Consider the following 19,036-nt stretch of genomic DNA (forward strand, 5'->3'; position numbering starts at 1 on the left):
AGAAGGCAAAACCAACTCAGACCCAGAAATCCTTTAGGAAATTGCCGCTCAAGAAACCAAAACTCGGCTGAGGCACCCAAAACCATGACAGAAAGCCAGAATTGGAGCAAGCCAACAGCTGTTCCCTGATTGAAAAAGACCATTCCTTCCGTGTCTTGAACTCCATATTCCAGCCTCAAAATCAAAGCTCACATCAGAAAATTCATTACAAACCATGATAAAGAAGAAAAATGTGAAAAGAGCCAAAGAAATGGAAGAGTCCTTTTTGATAGTGGGCTTGATTAGTCCCAAGGAAACAGGCTGTTTCGGCATTCATCCACCCCTCCCAGCTGACTGGCTTTGGAAAACTCATTCAATTCACCTGAAAATCGCTGGCAAACTGATTTGGGGAATGAATTATCGTTCCCCTCTGCAAAAGGGTTCCATTTCTTTGTCCAAAACACAAAAACTCATGTTGGTCGAGCTGCCTCTAGAATTCTAAGCATGACACGCTAATTTGTTTTGTTTTGTTTTTTTTTTATTTCATAATGGAGCTGCTGTCTGAACTCGTGTTTGTATTGTGTCAGAATACAAAATTTGGGAAGGAAGAAGGCAAAACCAACTCAGACCCAGAAATCCTTTAGGAAATTGCCACTCAAGAAACCAAAACTCGGCTGAGGCACCCAAAACCATGACAGAAAGCCAGAATTGGAGCAAGCCAACAGCTGTGCCCTGATTGAAAAAGACCATTCCTTCCGTGTCTTGAACTCCATATTCCAGCCTCAAAATCAAAGCTCTCATCAGAAAATTCATTACAAACCAGGATAAAGAAGAAAAATGTGAAAAGAGCCAAAGAGATGGAAGAGTCCTTTTTGATAGTGGGCTTGATTTAGTCACAAGGAAACAGGCTGTTTCCGCATTCATCCACATCTCTCACCTAACTGGCTTTGGAAAACTCATTCAATTCACCTGAAAATCGCTGGCAAACTGATTTGGGGAATGAATTATCGTGCCCCTCTGCAAAAGGGTTCCATTTCTTTGTCCAAAACACAAAAACTCATGTTGGTCGTGCTGCCTCTAGAATTCTAAGCATGACACGCTAATTGGTTTTTTTTTTTTTTTATTTCATAATGCATCTGCTGTCTAAACTCGTGTTTGTAATGCGTCAGAATACAAAATTTGTGAAGGAAGAAGGCAAACCCAACTCAGACCCAGAAATCATTTAGGAAATTGCCGCTCAAGAAACCAAAACTCGGCTGAGGCATTCAAAACCATGACAGAAAGCCAGAATGGGAGCAAGCCAACAGCTGTGCCCTGATTGAAATAGACCATTCCTTCCGTGTCTTGAACTCCATATTCCAGCCTCAAAATCAAAGCTCACATCAGAAAATTCATTACAAACCATGATAAAGGAGAAAAATGTGAAAAGAGCCAAAGAAATGCAAGAGTCCTTTTTGATAGTGGGCTTGATTTAGTCACAAGGAAACAGGCTGTTTCCGGATTTATCCACCCCTCCCAGCTGACTGGCTTTGAAAACTCATTCAATTCACCTGAAAATCGCTGGCAAACTGATTTGGGGAATTAATTATCGTTCCCCTCTGCAAAAGGGTTCCATTTCTTTGTCCAAAACACAAAAACTCATGTTGCTCGTGCTGCCTCTAGAATTCTAAGCATGACACGCTAATTGGTATTGTTTTGTTTATTTCACAATGGATCTGCTGTCTAAACTCGTGTTTGTATTGCATCAGAATACAAAATTTGGGAAGGAAGAAGGCAAAACCAACTCAGACCCAGAAATTCTTTAGGAACTTGCCGCTCAAGAAACCAAAACTCGGCTGAGGCACCCAAAACCATGACAGAAAGCCAGAATTGGAGCAAGCCAACAGCTGTGCCCTGATTGAAAAAGACCATTCTTTCCGTGTTTTGAACTCCATATTCCAGCCTCAAAATCAAAGCTCACATCAGAAAATTCATTACAAACCATGATAAAGAAGAAAAATGTGAAAAGAGCCAAAGAAATGGAAGAGTCCTTTTTGATAGTGGGCTTGATTTAGTCACAAGGAAACAGGCTGTTTCCGCATTCATCCACCCCTCCCAGCTGACTGGCTTTGGAAAACTCATTCAATTCACCTGAAAATCGCTGGCAAACTGATTTGGGGAATGAATTATCGTTCCCCTCTGCAAAAGGGTTCCATTTCTTTGTCCAAAACACAAAAACTCATGTTGGTCGTGCTGCCTCTAGAATTCAAAGCATGACACGCTAATTGGTTTTGTTTTTTTTTTTTTATTTCATAATGGAGCTGCTGTCTAAACTCGTGTTTGTATTGCGTCAGAATACAAAATTTGGGAAGGAAGAAGGCAAAACCAACTCAGACCCAGAAATCATTTAGGAAATTGCCGCTCAAGAAACCAAAACTCGGCTGAGGCACCCAAAATCATGACAGCAAGCCAGAATTGGAGCAAGCCAACAGCTGTGCCCTGATTGAAAAAGACCATTCCTTCCGTGTCTTGAACTCCATATTCCAGCCTCAAAATCAAAGCTCACATCAGAAAATTCATTACAAACCATGATAAAGAAGAAAAATGTGAAAAGAGCCAAAGAAATGGAAGAGTCCTTTTTGATAGTGGGCTTGATTAGTCCCAAGGAAACAGGCTGTTTCCGGATTCATCCAACCCTCCCAGCTGACTGGCTTTGGAACACTCATTCAATTCACCTGAAAATCGCTGGCAAACTGATTTGGGGAATGAATTATCGTTCCCCTCTGCAAAAGGGTTCCATTTCTTTGTCCAAAACACAAAAACTCATGTTGGTCGTGCTGCCTCTAGAATTCTAAGCATGACACGCTAATTGGTTTTGTTTTGTTTATTTCATAATGGAGCTGCTGTCTAAACTCATGTTTGTATTGCGTCAGAATACAAAATTTGGGAAGGAAGAAGGCAAAACCAACTCAGACCCAGAAATCATTTAGGAAATTGCCGCTCAAGAAACCAAAACTCGGCTGAGGCACCCAAAACCATGACAGAAAGCCAGAGTTGGAGCAAGCCAACAGCTGTTCCCTGATTGAAAAAGACCATTCCTTCCGTGTCTTGAACTCCATATTCCAGCCTCAAAATCAAACCTCACATCAGAAAATTCATTACAAACCATGATAAAGAAGAAAAATGTGAAAAGAGCCAAAGAGATGGAAGAGTCCTTTTTGATAGTGGGCTTGATTTAGTCACAAGGAAACAGGCTGTTTCCGCATTCATCCACAACTCTCACCTGACTGGCTTTGGAAAACTCATTCAATTCACCTGAAAATCGCTGGCAAACTGATTTGGGGAATTAATTATCGTTCCCCTCTGCAAAAGGGTTCCGTTTCTTTGTCCCAAACACAAAAACTCATGTTGGTCGTGCTGCCTCTAGAATTCTAAGCATGACACGCTAATTGGTTTTGTTTTTTTTATTTCATAAAGGAGCTGCTGTCTAAACTCGTGTTTGTATTGCATCAGAATACAAAATTTGGGAAGGAAGAAGGCAAAACCAACTCAGACCCAGAAATCCTTTAGGAAATTGCCGCTCAAGAAACCAAAACTCGGCTGAGGCACCCAAAACCATGACAGAAAGCAAGAATCGGAGCAAGCCAGTAGCTGTGCCCTCATTGAAAAAGACCATTCCTTCCGGGTCTTGAACTCCATATTCCAGCCTCAAAATCAAAGCTCACATCAGAAAATTCATTACAAACCATGATAAAGAAGAAAAATGTGAAAAGAGCCAAAGAAATGGAAGAGTCCTTTTTGATAGTGGGCTTGATTTAGTCACAAGGAAACAGGCTGTTTCCGGATTCATCCACCCCTCCCACCTGACTGGCTTTGGAAAACTCATTCAATTCACCTGAAAATCGCTGGCAAACTGATTTGGGGAATGAATTATCGTTCCCCTCTGCAAAAGGGTTCCATTTCTTTTTCCAAAACACAAAAACTCATGTTGGTCGTGCTGCCTCTAGAATTCTAAGCATGACACGCTAATTGGTTTTATTTTTTTTTATTTCATAATGGATCTGCTGTCTAAACTCGTGTTTGTATTGCATCAGAATACAAAATTTGGGAAGGAAGAAGGCAAAACCAACTCAGACCCAGAAATCCTTTAGGAACTTGCCGCTCAAGAAACCAAAACTCAGCTGAGGCACCCAAAACCATGACAGAAAGCCAGAATTGGAGCAAGCCAACAGCTGTGCCCTGATTGAAAAAGACCATTCCTTCCGTGTCTTGAATTCCATATTCCAGCCTCAAAATCAAAGCTCACATCAGAAAATTCATTACAAACCATGATAAAGAAGAAAAATGTGAAAAGAGCCAAAGAAATGGAAGAGTCCTTTTTGATAGTGGGCTTGATTAGTCCCAAGGAAACAGGCTGTTTCCGGATTCATCCACCCCTCCCAGCTGACTGGCTTTGGAAAACTCATTCAATTCACCTGAAAATCGCTGGCAAACTGATTTGGGGAATGAATTATCGTTCCCCTCTGCAAAAGGGTTCCATTTCTTTGTCCAAAACACAAAAACTCATGTTGCTCGTGCTGCCTCTAGAATTCTAAGCATGACACGCTAATTGGTATTGTTTTGTTTATTTCATAATGGATCTGCTGTCTAAACTCGTGTTTGTATTGCATCAGAATACAAAATTTGGGAAGGAAGAAGGCAAAACCAACTCAGACCCAGAAATTCTTTAGGAACTTGCCGCTCAAGAAACCCAAACTCGGCTGAGGCACCCAAAACCATGACAGAAAGCCAGAATTGGAGCAAGCCAACAGCTGTGCCCTGATTGAAAAAGACCATTCTTTCCGTGTTTTGAACTCCATATTCCAGCCTCAAAATCAAAGCTCACATCAGAAAATTCATTACAAACCATGATAAAGAAGAAAAATGTGAAAAGAGCCAAAGAAATGGAAGAGTCCTTTTTGATAGTGGGCTTGATTTAGTCACAAGGAAACAGGCTGTTTCCGGATTCATCCACCCCTCCCAGCTGACTGGCTTTGGAAAACTCATTCAATTCACCTGAAAATCGCTGGCAAACTGATTTGGGGAATGAATTATCGTTCCCCTCTGCAAAAGGGTTCCATTTCTTTGTCCAAAACACAAAAACTCATGTTGGTCGTGCTGCCTCTAGAATTCAAAGCATGACACGCTAATTGGTTTTGGTTTTTTTTTATTTCATAATGGAGCTGCTGTCTAAACTCGTGTTTGTATTGCGTCAGAATACAAAATTTGGGAAGGAAGAAGGCAAAACCAACTCAGACCCAGAAATCATTTAGGAAATTGCCGCTCAAGAAACCAAAACTCGGCTGAGGCACCCAAAATCATGACAGCAAGCCAGAATTGGAGCAAGCCAACAGCTGTGCCCTGATTGAAAAAGACCATTCCTTCCGTGTCTTGAACTCCATATTCCAGCCTCAAAATCAAAGCTCACATCAGAAAATTCATTACAAACCATGATAAAGAAGAAAAATGTGAAAAGAGCCAAAGAAATGGAAGAGTCCTTTTTGATAGTGGGCTTGATTAGTCCCAAGGAAACAGGCTGTTTCCGGATTCATCCACCCCTCCCAGCTGACTGGCTTTGGAACACTCATTCAATTCACCTGAAAATCGCTGGCAAACTGATTTGGGGAATGAATTATCGTTCCCCTCTGCAAAAGGGTTCCATTTCTTTGTCCAAAACACAAAATCTCATGTTGGTCGTGCTGCCTCTAGAATTCTAAGCATGACACGCTAATTGGTTTTGGTTTTTTTTATTTCATAATGGAGCTGCTGTCTAAACTCGTGTTTGTATTGCGTCAGAATACAAAATTTGGGAAGGAAGAAGGCAAAACCAACTCAGACCCAGAAATCCTTTAGGAAATTGCCGCTCAAGAAACCAAAACTCGGCTGAGGCACCCAAAACCATGACAGCAAGCCAGAATTGGAGCAAGCCAACAGCTGTGCCCTGATTGAAAAAGACCATTCCTTCCGTGTCTTGAACTCCATATTCCAGCCTCAAAATCAAAGCTCACATCAGAAAATTCATTACAAACCAGGATAAAGAAGAAAAATGTGAAAAGAGCCAAAGAAATGGAAGAGTCCTTTTTGATAGTGGGCTTGATTTAGTCACAAGGAAACAGGCTGTTTCCGCATTCATCCATACCTCTCACCTAACTGGCTTTGGAAAACTCATTCAATTCACCTGAAAATCGCTGGCAAACTGATTTGGGGAATGAATTATCGTGCCCCTCTGCAAAAGGGTTCCATTTCTTTGTCCAAAACACAAAAACTCATGTTGGTCGTGCTGCCTCTAGAATTCTAAGCATGACACGCTAATTGGTTTTATTTTTTTTTATTTCATAATGGATCTGCTGTCTAAACTCGTGTTTGTATTGCATCAGAATACAAAATTTGGGAAGGAAGAAGGCAAAACCAACTCAGACCCAGAAATCCTTTAGGAACTTGCCGCTCAAGAAACCAAAACTCAGCTGAGGCACCCAAAACCATGACAGAAAGCCAGAATTGGAGCAAGCCAACAGCTGTGCCCTGATTGAAAAAGACCATTCTTTCCATGTCTTGAATTCCATATTCCAGCCTCAAAATCAAAGCTCACATCAGAAAATTCATTACAAACCATGATAAAGAAGAAAAATGTGAAAAGAGCCAAAGAAATGGAAGAGTCCTTTTTGATAGTGGGCTTGATTAGTCCCAAGGAAACAGGCTGTTTCCGGATTCATCCACCCCTCCCAGCTGACTGGCTTTGGAAAACTCATTCAATTCACCTGAAAATCGCTGGCAAACTGATTTGGGGAATGAATTATCGTTCCCCTCTGCAAAAGGGTTCCATTTCTTTGTCCAAAACACAAAAACTCATGTTGGTCGTGCTGCCTCTAGAATTCTAAGCATGACACGCTAATTGGTATTGTTTTGTTTATTTCATAATGGATCTGCTGTCTAAACTCGTGTTTGTATTGCATCAGAATACAAAATTTGGGAAGGAAGAAGGCAAAACCAACTCAGACCCAGAAATTCTTTAGGAACTTGCCGCTCAAGAAACCAAAACTCGGCTGAGGCACCCAAAACCATGACAGAAACCCAGAATTGGAGCAAGCCAACAGCTGTGCCCTGATTGAAAAAGACCATTCTTTCCGTGTTTTGAACTCCATATTCCAGCCTCAAAATCAAAGCTCACATCAGAAAATTCATTACAAACCATGATAAAGAAGAAAAATGTGAAAAGAGCCAAAGAAATGGAAGAGTCCTTTTTGATAGTGGGCTTGATTTAGTCACAAGGAAACAGGCTGTTTCCGGATTCATCCACCCCTCCCAGCTGACTGGCTTTGGAAAACTCATTCAATTCACCTGAAAATCGCTGGCAAACTGATTTGGGGAATGAATTATCGTGCCCCTCTGCAAAAGGGTTCCATTTCTTTGTCCAAAACACAAAAACTCATGTTGGTCGTGCTGCCTCTAGAATTCAAAGCATGACACGCTAATTGGTTTTGGTTTTTTTTTATTTCATAATGGAGCTGCTGTCTAAACTCGTGTTTGTATTGCGTCAGAATACAAAATTTGGGAAGGAAGAAGGCAAAACCAACTCAGACCCAGAAATCATTTAGGAAATTGCCGCTCAAGAAACCAAAACTCGGCTGAGGCACCCAAAATCATGACAGCAAGCCAGAATTGGAGCAAGCCAACAGCTGTGCCCTGATTGAAAAAGACCATTCCTTCCGTGTCTTGAACTCCATATTCCAGCCTCAAAATCAAAGCTCACATCAGAAAATTCATTACAAACCATGATAAAGAAGAAAAATGTGAAAAGAGCCAAAGAAATGGAAGAGTCCTTTTTGATAGTGGGCTTGATTAGTCCCAAGGAAACAGGCTGTTTCCGGATTCATCCACCCCTCCCAGCTGACTGGCTTTGGAACACTCATTCAATTCACCTGAAAATCGCTGGCAAACTGATTTGGGGAATTAATTATCGTTCCCCTCTGCAAAAGGGTTCCATTTCTTTGTCCAGAACACAAAAACTCATGTTGGTCGTGCTGCCTCTAGAATTCTAAGCATGACACGCTCATTGGTTTTGTTTTGTTTATTTCATAATGGAGCTGCTGTCTAAACTCATGTTTGTATTGCGTCAGAATACAAAATTTGGGAAGGAAGAAGGCAAAACCAACTCAGACCCAGAAATCCTTTAGGAAATTGCCGCTCAAGAAACCAAAACTCGGCTGAGGCACCCAAAACCATGACAGAAAGCCAGAGTTGGAGCAAGCCAACAGCTGTGCCCTGATTGAAAAAGACCATTCCTTCCGTGTCTTGAACTCCATATTCCAGCCTCAAAATCAAAGCTCACATCAGAAAATTCATTACAAACCAGGATAAAGAAGAAAAATGTGAAAAGAGCCAAAGAGATGGAAGAGTCCTTTTTGATAGTGGGCTTGATTTAGTCACAAGGAAACAGGCTGTTTCCGCATTCATCCATACCTCTCACCTAACTGGCTTTGGAAAACTCATTCAATTCACCTGAAAATCGCTGGCAAACTGATTTGGGGAATGAATTATCGTGCCCCTCTGCAAAAGGGTTCCATTTCTTTGTCCAAAACACAAAAACTCATGTTGGTCGTGCTGCCTCTAGAATTCTAAGCATGACACGCTAATTCGTTTTATTTTTTTTTATTTCATAATGGATCTGCTGTCTAAACTCGTGTTTGTATTGCATCAGAATACAAAATTTGGGAAGGAAGAAGGCAAAACCAACTCAGACCCAGAAATCCTTTAGGAACTTGCCGCTCAAGAAACCAAAACTCAGCTGAGGCACCCAAAACCATGACAGAAAGCCAGAATTGGAGCAAGCCAACAGCTGTGCCCTGATTGAAAAAGACCATTCCTTCCGTGTCTTTAATTCCATATTCCAGCCTCAAAATCAAAGCTCACATCAGAAAATTCATTACAAACCATGATAAAGAAGAAAAATGTGAAAAGAGCCAAAGAAATGGAAGAGTCCTTTTTGATAGTGGGCTTGATTAGTCCCAAGGAAACAGGCTGTTTCCGGATTCATCCACCCCTCCCAGCTGACTGGCTTTGGAAAACTCATTCAATTCACCTGAAAATCGCTGGCAAACTGATTTGGGGAATGAATTATCGTTCCCCTCTGCAAAAGGGTTCCATTTCTTTGTCCAAAACACAAAAACTCATGTTGCTCGTGCTGCCTCTAGAATTCTAAGCATGACATGCTAATTGGTATTGTTTTGTTTATTTCATAATGGATCTGCTGTCTAAACTCGTGTTTGTATTGCATCAGAATACAAAATTTGGGAAGGAAGAAGGCAAAACCAACTCAGACCCAGAAATTCTTTAGGAACTTGCCGCTCAAGAAACCAAAACTCGGCTGAGGCACCCAAAACCATGACAGAAAGCCAGAATTGGAGCAAGCCAACAGCTGTGCCCTGATTGAAAAAGACCATTCTTTCCGTGTTTTGAACTCCATATTCCAGCCTCAAAATCAAAGCTCACATCAGAAAATTCATTACAAACCATGATAAAGAAGAAAAATGTGAAAAGAGCCAAAGAAATGGAAGAGTCCTTTTTGATAGTGGGCTTGATTTAGTCACAAGGAAACAGGCTGTTTCCGCATTCATCCACCCCTCCCAGCTGACTGGCTTTGGAAAACTCATTCAATTCACCTGAAAATCGCTGGCAAACTGATTTGGGGAATTAATTATCGTTCCCCTCTGCAAAAGGGTTCCATTTCTTTGTCCAAAACACAAAAACTCATGTTGGTCGTGCTGCCTCTAGAATTCAAAGCATGACACGCTAATTGGTTTTGTTTTTTTTTTATTTCATAATGGAGCTGCTGTCTAAACTCGTGTTTGTATTGCGTCAGAATACAAAATTTGGGAAGGAAGAAGGCAAAACCAACTCAGACCCAGAAATCATTTAGGAAATTGCCGCTCAAGAAACCCAAATTCGGCTGAGGCACCCAAAATCATGACAGCAAGCCAGAATTGGAGCAAGCCAACAGCTGTGCCCTGATTGAAAAAGACCATTCCTTCCGTGTCTTGAACTCCATATTCCAGCCTCAAAATCAAAGCTCACATCAGAAAATTCATTACAAACCATGATAAAGAAGAAAAATGTGAAAAGAGCCAAAGAAATGGAAGAGTCCTTTTTGATAGTGGGCTTGATTAGTCCCAAGGAAACAGGCTGTTTCCGGATTCATCCACCCCTCCCAGCTGACTGGCTTTGGAACACTCATTCAATTCACCTGAAAATCGCTGGCAAACTGATTTGGGGAATTAATTATCGTTCCCCTCTGCAAAAGGGTTCCATTTCTTTGTCCAAAACACAAAAACTCATGTTGGTCGTGCTGCCTCTAGAATTCTAAGCATGACACGCTCATTGGTTTTGTTTTGTTTATTTCATAATGGAGCTGCTGTCTAAACTCATGTTTGTATTGCGTCAGAATACAAAATTTGGGAAGGAAGAAGGCAAAACCAACTCAGACCCAGAAATCCTTTAGGAAATTGCCGCTCAAGAAACCAAAACTCGGCTGAGGCACCCAAAACCATGACAGAAAGCCAGAGTTGGAGCAAGCCAACAGCTGTGCCCTGATTGAAAAAGACCATTCCTTCCGTGTCTTAAACTCCATATTCCAGCCTCAAAATCAAAGCTCACATCAGAAAATTCATTACAAACCAGGATAAAGAAGAAAAATGTGAAAAGAGCCAAAGAGATGGAAGAGTCCTTTTTGATAGTGGGCTTGATTTAGTCACAAGGAAACAGGCTGTTTCCGCATTCATCCATACCTCTCACCTAACTGGCTTTGGAAAACTCATTCAATTCACCTGAAAATCGCTGGCAAACTGATTTGGGGAATGAATTATCGTGCCCCTCTGCAAAAGGGTTCCATTTCTTTGTCCAAAACACAAAAACTCATGTTGGTCGTGCTGCCTCTAGAATTCTAAGCATGACACGCTCATTGTTTTTTTTTTTTTATTTCATAATGTATCTGCTGTCTAAACTCGTGTTTGTAATGCGTCAGAATACAAAATTTGTGAAGGAAGAAGGCAAACCCAACTCAGACCCAGAAATCATTTAGGAAATTGCCGCTCAAGAAACCAAAACTAGGCTGAGGCATTCAAAACCATGACAGAAAGCCAGAATCGGAGCAAGCCAACAGCTGTGCCCTGATTGAAATAGACCATTCCTTCCGTGTCTTGAACTCCATATTCCAGCCTCAAAATCAAAGCTCACATCAGAAAATTCATTACAAACCATGATAAAGAAGAAAAATGTGAAAAGAGCCAAAGAAATGCAAGAGTCCTTTTTGATAGTGGGCTTGATTTAGTCACAAGGAAACAGGCTGTTTCCGGATTCATCCACCCCTCCCAGCTGACTGGCTTTGGAAAACTCATTCAATTCACCTGAAAATCGCTGGCAAACTGATTTGGGGAATGAATTATCGTTCCCCTCTGCAAAAGGGTTCCATTTCTTTGTCCAAAACACAAAAACTCATGTTGCTCGTGCTGCCTCTAGAATTCTAAGCATGACACGCTAATTGGTATTGTTTTGTTTATTTCATAATGGATCTGCTGTCTAAACTCGTGTTTGTATTGCATCAGAATACAAAATTTGGGAAGGAAGAAGGCAAAACCAACTCAGACCCAGAAATTCTTTAGGAACTTGCCGCTCAAGAAACCCAAACTCGGCTGAGGCACCCAAAACCATGACAGAAAGCCAGAATTGGAGCAAGCCAACAGCTGTGCCCTGATTGAAAAAGACCATTCTTTCCGTGTTTTGAACTCCATATTCCAGCCTCAAAATCAAAGCTCACATCAGAAAATTCATTACAAACCATGATAAAGAAGAAAAATGTGAAAAGAGCCAAAGAAATGGAAGAGTCCTTTTTGATAGTGGGCTTGATTTAGTCACAAGGAAACAGGCTGTTTCCGGATTCATCCACCCCTCCCAGCTGACTGGCTTTGGAAAACTCATTCAATTCACCTGAAAATCGCTGGCAAACTGATTTGGGGAATTAATTATCGTTCCCCTCTGCAAAAGGGTTCCATTTCTTTGTCCAAAACACAAAAACTCATGTTGGTCGTGCTGCCTCTAGAATTCAAAGCATGACACGCTAATTGGTTTTGTTTTTTTTTTATTTCATAATGGAGCTGCTGTCTAAACTCGTGTTTGTATTGCGTCAGAATACAAAATTTGGGAAGGAAGAAGGCAAAACCAACTCAGACCCAGAAATCATTTAGGAAATTGCCGCTCAAGAAACCCAAATTCGGCTGAGGCACCCAAAATCATGACAGCAAGCCAGAATTGGAGCAAGCCAACAGCTGTGCCCTGATTGAAAAAGACCATTCCTTCCGTGTCTTGAACTCCATATTCCAGCCTCAAAATCAAAGCTCACATCAGAAAATTCATTACAAACCATGATAAAGAAGAAAAATGTGAAAAGAGCCAAAGAAATGGAAGAGTCCTTTTTGATAGTGGGCTTGATTAGTCCCAAGGAAACAGGCTGTTTCCGGATTCATCCACCCCTCCCAGCTGACTGGCTTTGGAACACTCATTCAATTCACCTGAAAATCGCTGGCAAACTGATTTGGGGAATGAATTATCGTTCCCCTCTGCAAAAGGGTTCCATTTCTTTGTCCAAAACACAAAAACTCATGTTGGTCGTGCTGCCTCTAGAATTCTAAGCATGACACGCTCATTGGTTTTGTTTTGTTTATTTCATAATGGAGCTGCTGTCTAAACTCATGTTTGTATTGCGTCAGAATACAAAATTTGGGAAGGAAGAAGGCAAAACCAACTCAGACCCAGAAATCCTTTAGGAAATTGCCGCTCAAGAAACCAAAACTCGGCTGAGGCACCCAAAACCATGACAGAAAGCCAGAGTTGGAGCAAGCCAACAGCTGTTCCCTGATTGAAAAAGACCATTCCTTCCGTGTCTTGAACTCCATATTCCAGCCTCAAAATCAAAGCTCACATCAGAAAATTCATTACAAACCATGATAAAGAAGAAAAATGTGAAAAGAGCCAAAGAGATGGAAGAGGCCTTTTTGATAGTGGGCTTGATTTTGTCACAAGGAAACAGGCTGTTTCCGCATTCATCCACACCTCTCACCTGACTGGCTTTATAAAACTCATTCAATTCACCTGAAAATCGCTGGCAAACTGATTTGGGGAATGAATTATCGTTCCCCTCTGCAAAAGGGTTCCATTTCTTTGTCCAAAACACAAAATCTCATGTTGGTCGTGCTGCCTCTAGAATTCTAAGCATGACACGCTAATTGGTTTTGTTTTTTTTATTTCATAAAGGAGCTGCTGTCTAAACTCGTGTTTGTATTGCATCAGAATACAAAATTTGGGAAGGAAGAAGGCAAAACCAACTCAGACCCAGAAATCCTTTAGGAAATTGCCGCTCAAGAAACCAAAACTCGGCTGAGGCACCCAAAACCATGACAGAAAGCAAGAATCGGAGCAAGCCAATAGCTGTGCCCTGATTGAAAAAGACCATTCCTTCCGGGTCTTGAACTCCATATTCCAGCCTCAAAATCAAAGCTCACATCAGAAAATTCATTACAAACCATGATAAAGAAGAAAAATGTGAAAAGAGCCAAAGAAATGGAAGAGTCCTTTTTGATAGTGGGCTTGATTTAGTCACAAGGAAACAGGCTGTTTCCGGATTCATCCACCCCTCCCAGCTGACTGGCTTTGGAAAACTCATTCAATTCACCTGAAAATCGCTGGCAAACTGATTTGGGGAATGAATTATCGTTCCCCTCTGCAAAAGGGTTCCATTTCTTTGTCCAAAACACAAAAACTCATGTTGGTCGTGCTGCCTCTAGAATTCTAAGCATGACACGCTCATTGGTTTTGTTTTGTTTATTTCATAATGGAGCTGCTGTCTAAACTCGTGTTTGTATTGCATCAGAATACAAAATTTGGGAAGGAAGAAGGCAAAACCAACTCAGACCCAGAAATCCTTTAGGAACTTGCCGCTCAAGAAACCAAAACTCGGCTGAGGCACCCAAAACCATGACAGAAAGCCAGAATTGGAGCAAGCCAACAGCTGTGCCCTGATTGAAAAAGACCATTCCTTCCGTGTCTTGAATTCCATATTCCAGCCTCAAAATCAAAGCTCACATCAGAAAATTCATTACAAACCATGATAAAGAAGAAAAATGTGAAAAGAGCCAAAGAAATGGAAGAGTCCTTTTTGATAGTGGGCTTGATTAGTCCAAAGGAAACAGGCTGTTTCCGGATTCATCCACCCCTCCCAGCTGACTGGCTTTGGAAAACTCATTCAATTCACCTGAAAATCGCTGGCAAACTGATTTGGGGAATGAATTATCGTTCCCCTCTGCAAAAGGGTTCCATTTCTTTGTCCAAAACACAAAAACTCATGTTGCTCGTGCTGCCTCTAGAATTCTAAGCATGACACGCTAATTGGTATTGTTTTGTTTATTTCATAATGGATCTGCTGTCTAAACTCGTGTTTGTATTGCATCAGAATACAAAGTTTGGGAAGGAAGAAGGCAAAACCAACTCAGACCCAGAAATTCTTTAGGAACTTGCCGCTCAAGAAACCAAAACTCGGCTGAGGCACCCAAAACCATGACAGAAACCCAGAATTGGAGCAAGCCAACAGCTGTGCCCTGATTGAAAAAGACCATTCTTTCTGTGTTTTGAACTCCATATTCCAGCCTCAAAATCAAAGCTCACATCAGAAAATTCATTACAAACCATGATAAAGAAGAAAAATGTGAAAAGAGCCAAAGAAATGGAAGAGTCCTTTTTGATAGTGGGCTTGATTTAGTCACAAGGAAACAGGCTGTTTCCGTATTCATCCACCCCTCCCAGCTGACTGGCTTTGGAAAACTCATTCAATTCACCTGAAAATCGCTGGCAAACTGATTTGGGGAATTAATTATCGTTCCCCTCTGCAAAAGGGTTCCATTTCTTTGTCCAAAACACAAAAACTCATGTTGGTCGTGCTGCCTCTAGAATTCAAAGCATGACACGCTAATTGGTTTTGTTTTTTTTTTATTTCATAATGGAGCTGCTGTCTAAACTCGTGTTTGTATTGCGTCAGAATACAAAATTTGGGAAGGAAGAAGGCAAAACCAACTCAGACCCAGAAATCATTTAGGAAATTGCCGCTCAAGAAACCCAAACTCGGCTGAGGCACCCAAAATCATGACAGCAAGCCAGAATTGGAGCAAGCCAACAGCTGTGCCCTGATTGAAAAAGACCATTCCTTCCGTGTCTTGAACTCCATATTCCAGCCTCAAAATCAAAGCTCACATCAGAAAATTCATTACAAACCATGATAAAGAAGAAAAATGTGAAAAGAGCCAAAGAAATGGAAGAGTCCTTTTTGATAGTGGGCTTGATTAGTCCCAAGGAAACAGGCTGTTTCCGGATTCATCCACCCCTCCCAGCTGACTGGCTTTGGAACACTCATTCAATTCACCTGAAAATCGCTGGCAAACTGATTTGGGGAATGAATTATCGTTCCCCTCTGCAAAAGGGTTCCATTTCTTTGTCCAAAACACAAAAACTCATGTTGGTCGTGCTGCCTCTAGAATTCTAAGCATGACACGCTCATTGGTTTTGTTTTGTTTATTTCATAATGGAGCTGCTGTCTAAACTCATGTTTGTATTGCGTCAGAATACAAAATTTGGGAAGGAAGAAGGCAAAACCAACTCAGACCCAGAAATCCTTTAGGAAATTGCCGCTCAAGAAACCAAAACTCGGCTGAGGCACCCAAAACCATGACAGAAAGCCAGAGTTGGAGCAAGCCAACAGCTGTGCCCTGATTGAAAAAGACCATTCCTTCCGTGTCTTGAACTCCATATTCCAGCCTCAAAATCAAACCTCACATCAGAAAATTCATTACAAACCATGATAAAGAAGAAAAATGTGAAAAGAGCCAAAGAGATGGAAGAGTCCTTTTTGATAGTGGGCTTGATTAGTCCCAAGGAAACAGGCTGTTTCCGGATTCATCCACCCCTCCCAGCTGACTGGCTTTGGAAAACTCATTCAATTCACCTGAAAATCGCTGGCAAACTGATTTGGGGAATGAATTATCGTTCCCCTCTGCAAAAGGGTTCCATTTCTTTGTCCAAAACACAAAAACTCATGTTGGTCGTGCTGCCTCTAGAATTCTAAGCATGACACGCTAATTTGTTTTGTTTTTATTTTTTATTTCATAATGGAGCTGCTGTCTGAACTCGTGTTTGTATTGTGTCAGAATACAAAATTTGGGAAGGAAGAAGGCAAAACCAACTCAGACCCAGAAATCCTTTAGGAAATTGCCGCTCAAGAAACCAAAACTCGGCTGAGGCACCCAAAACCATGACAGAAAGCCAGAATTGGAGCAAGCCAACAGCTGTTCCCTGATTGAAAAAGACCATTCCTTCCGTGTCTTGAACTCCATATTCCAGCCTCAAAATCAAAGCTCACATCAGAAAATTCATTACAAACCATGATAAAGAAGAAAAATGTGAAAAGAGCCAAAGAGATGGAAGAGTCCTTTTTGAGAGTGGGCTTGATTTAGTCACAAGGAAACAGGCTGTTTCCGGATTCATCCACCCCTCCCAGCTGACTGGCTTTGGAAAACTCATTCAATTCACCTGAAAATCGCTGGCAAACTGATTTGGGGAATTAATTATCGTTCCCCTCTGCAAAAGGGTTCCATTTCTTTGTCCAAAACACAAAAAGTCATGTTGGTCGTGCTGCCTCTAGAATTCTAAGCATGACACGCTCATTGGTTTGGTGTTTTTTTTTTTTATTTCATAATGGATCTGCTGTCTAAACTCGTGTTTGTATTGCGGCAGAATACAAAATTTGGGAAGGAAGAAGGCAAAACCAACTCAGACCCAGAAATCATGTAGGAACTTGCCGCTCAAGAAACCAAAACTCGGCTGAGGCACCCAAAACCATGACAGAAAGCCAGAATTGGAGCAAGCCAACAGCTGTGCCCTGATTGAAACACAGCATTCCTTCCGTGTCTTGAACTCCATATTCCAGCCTCAAAATCAAAGCTCACATCAGAAAATTCATTACAAACCATGATAAAGAAGAAAAATGTGAAAAGAGCCAAAGAAATGGAAGAGTCCTTTTTGATAGTGGGCTTGATTAGTCCCAAGGAAACAGGCTGTTTCCGGATTCATCCACCCCTCCCAGCTGACTGGCTTTGGAACACTCATTCAATTCACCTGAAAATCGCTGGCAAACTGATTTGGGGAATGAATTATCGTTCCCCTCTGCAAAAGGGTTCCATTTCTTTGTCCAAAACACAAAAACTCATGTTGGTCGTGCTGCCTCTAGAATTCTAAGCATGACACGCTAATTGGTTTTGTTTTTTCTTCTTTATTTCATAATGGATCTGTTGCCTAAGCTCGTGTTTGTATTGTGTCAGAATACAAAATTTGGGAAGGAAGAAGGCAAAACCAACTCAGACCCAGAAATCCTTTAGGAAATTGCCGCTCAAGAAACCAAAACTCGGCTGAGGCACCCAAAACCATGACAGAAAGCCAGAATTGGAGCAAGCCAACAGCTGTGCCCTGATTGAAAAAGACCATTCCTTCCGGGTCTTGAACTCCATATTCCAGCCTCAAAATCAAAGCTCACATCAGAAAATTCATTACAAACCATGATAAAGAAGAAAAATGTGAAAAGAGCCAAAGAAATGGAAGAGTCCTTTTTGATAGTGGGCTTGATTTAGTCACAAGGAAACAGGCTGTTTCCGCATTCATCCACCCCTCCCAGCTGACTGGCTTTGGAAAACTCATTCAATTCACCTGAAAATCGCGGGCAAACTGATTTGGGGAATTATTATCGTGCCCCTCTGCAAAAGGGTTCCATTTCTTTGTCCAAAACACAAAAACTCATGTTGGTCGTGCTGCCTCTAGAATTCTAAGCATGACACGCTAATTGGTTTTGTTTTTTTTTTCTTTCATAATGGATCTGCTGTCTAAACTCGTGTTTGTATTGCGTCAGAATACAAAATTTGGGAAGGAAGAAGGCAAAACCAACTCAGACCCAGAAATCCTTTAGGAAATTGCCGCTCAAGAAACCAAAACTCGGCTGAGGCACCCAAAACCATGACAGAAAGCCAGAATTGGAGCAAGCCAACAGCTGTGCCCTGATTGAAAAAGACCATGCCTTCCGTGTCTTGAACTCCATATTCCAGCCTCAAAATCAAAGCTCACATCAGAAAATTCATTACAAACCATGATAAAGAAGAAAAATGTGAAAAGAGCCAAAGAAATGGAAGAGTCCTTTTTGAGAGTGGGCTTGATTTAGTCACAAGGAAACAGGCTGTTTCCGGATTCATCCACCCCTCCCAGCTGACTGGCTTTGGAAAACTCATTCAATTCACCTGAAAATCACTGGCAAACTGATTTGGGGAATTAATTATCGTCCCCCTCTGCAAAAGGGTTCCATTTCTTTGTCCAAAACACAAAAACTCATGTTGGTCGTGCTGCCTCTTGAATTCTAAGCATCACACGCTAATTGGTTTTGTTTTTTTTTTTCTTTCATAATGGATCTACTGTCTAAACTCGTGTTTGTATTGCGTCAGAATGCAAAATATGGGAAGGAAGAAGGCAAAACCAACGCAGACCCAGAAATCCTTTAGGAAATTGCCGCTCAAGAAACCAAAACTCTGCTGAGGCTCCCAAAACCATGAAAGAAAGCCAGAATTGGAGCAAGCCAACAGCTGTGCCCTGATTGAAAAAGACCATTCCTTCCGTGTCTTGAACTCCATATTCCAGCCTCAAAATCAAAGCTCACATCAGAAAATTCATTACAAAGCATGATAAAGAAGAAAAATTTGAAAAGAGCCAAAGAAATGGAAGAGTCCTTTTTGATAGTGGGCTTGATTTAGTCACAAGGAAACAGGCTGTTTCCGGATTCATCCACCCCTCCCAGCTGACTGGCTTTGGAAAACTCATTCAATTCACCTGAAAATCGCTGGCAAACTGATTTGGGGAATTAATTATCGTTCCCCTCTGCAAAAGGGTTCCATTTCTTTGTCCAAAACAC

This window comes from Oryctolagus cuniculus, chromosome 13, assembly GCF_051225735.1.
Source record: "Oryctolagus cuniculus isolate XC-2025 breed Fujian yellow rabbit chromosome 13, ASM5122573v1, whole genome shotgun sequence".
Classification (NCBI taxonomy): domain Eukaryota; kingdom Metazoa; phylum Chordata; class Mammalia; order Lagomorpha; family Leporidae; genus Oryctolagus; species Oryctolagus cuniculus.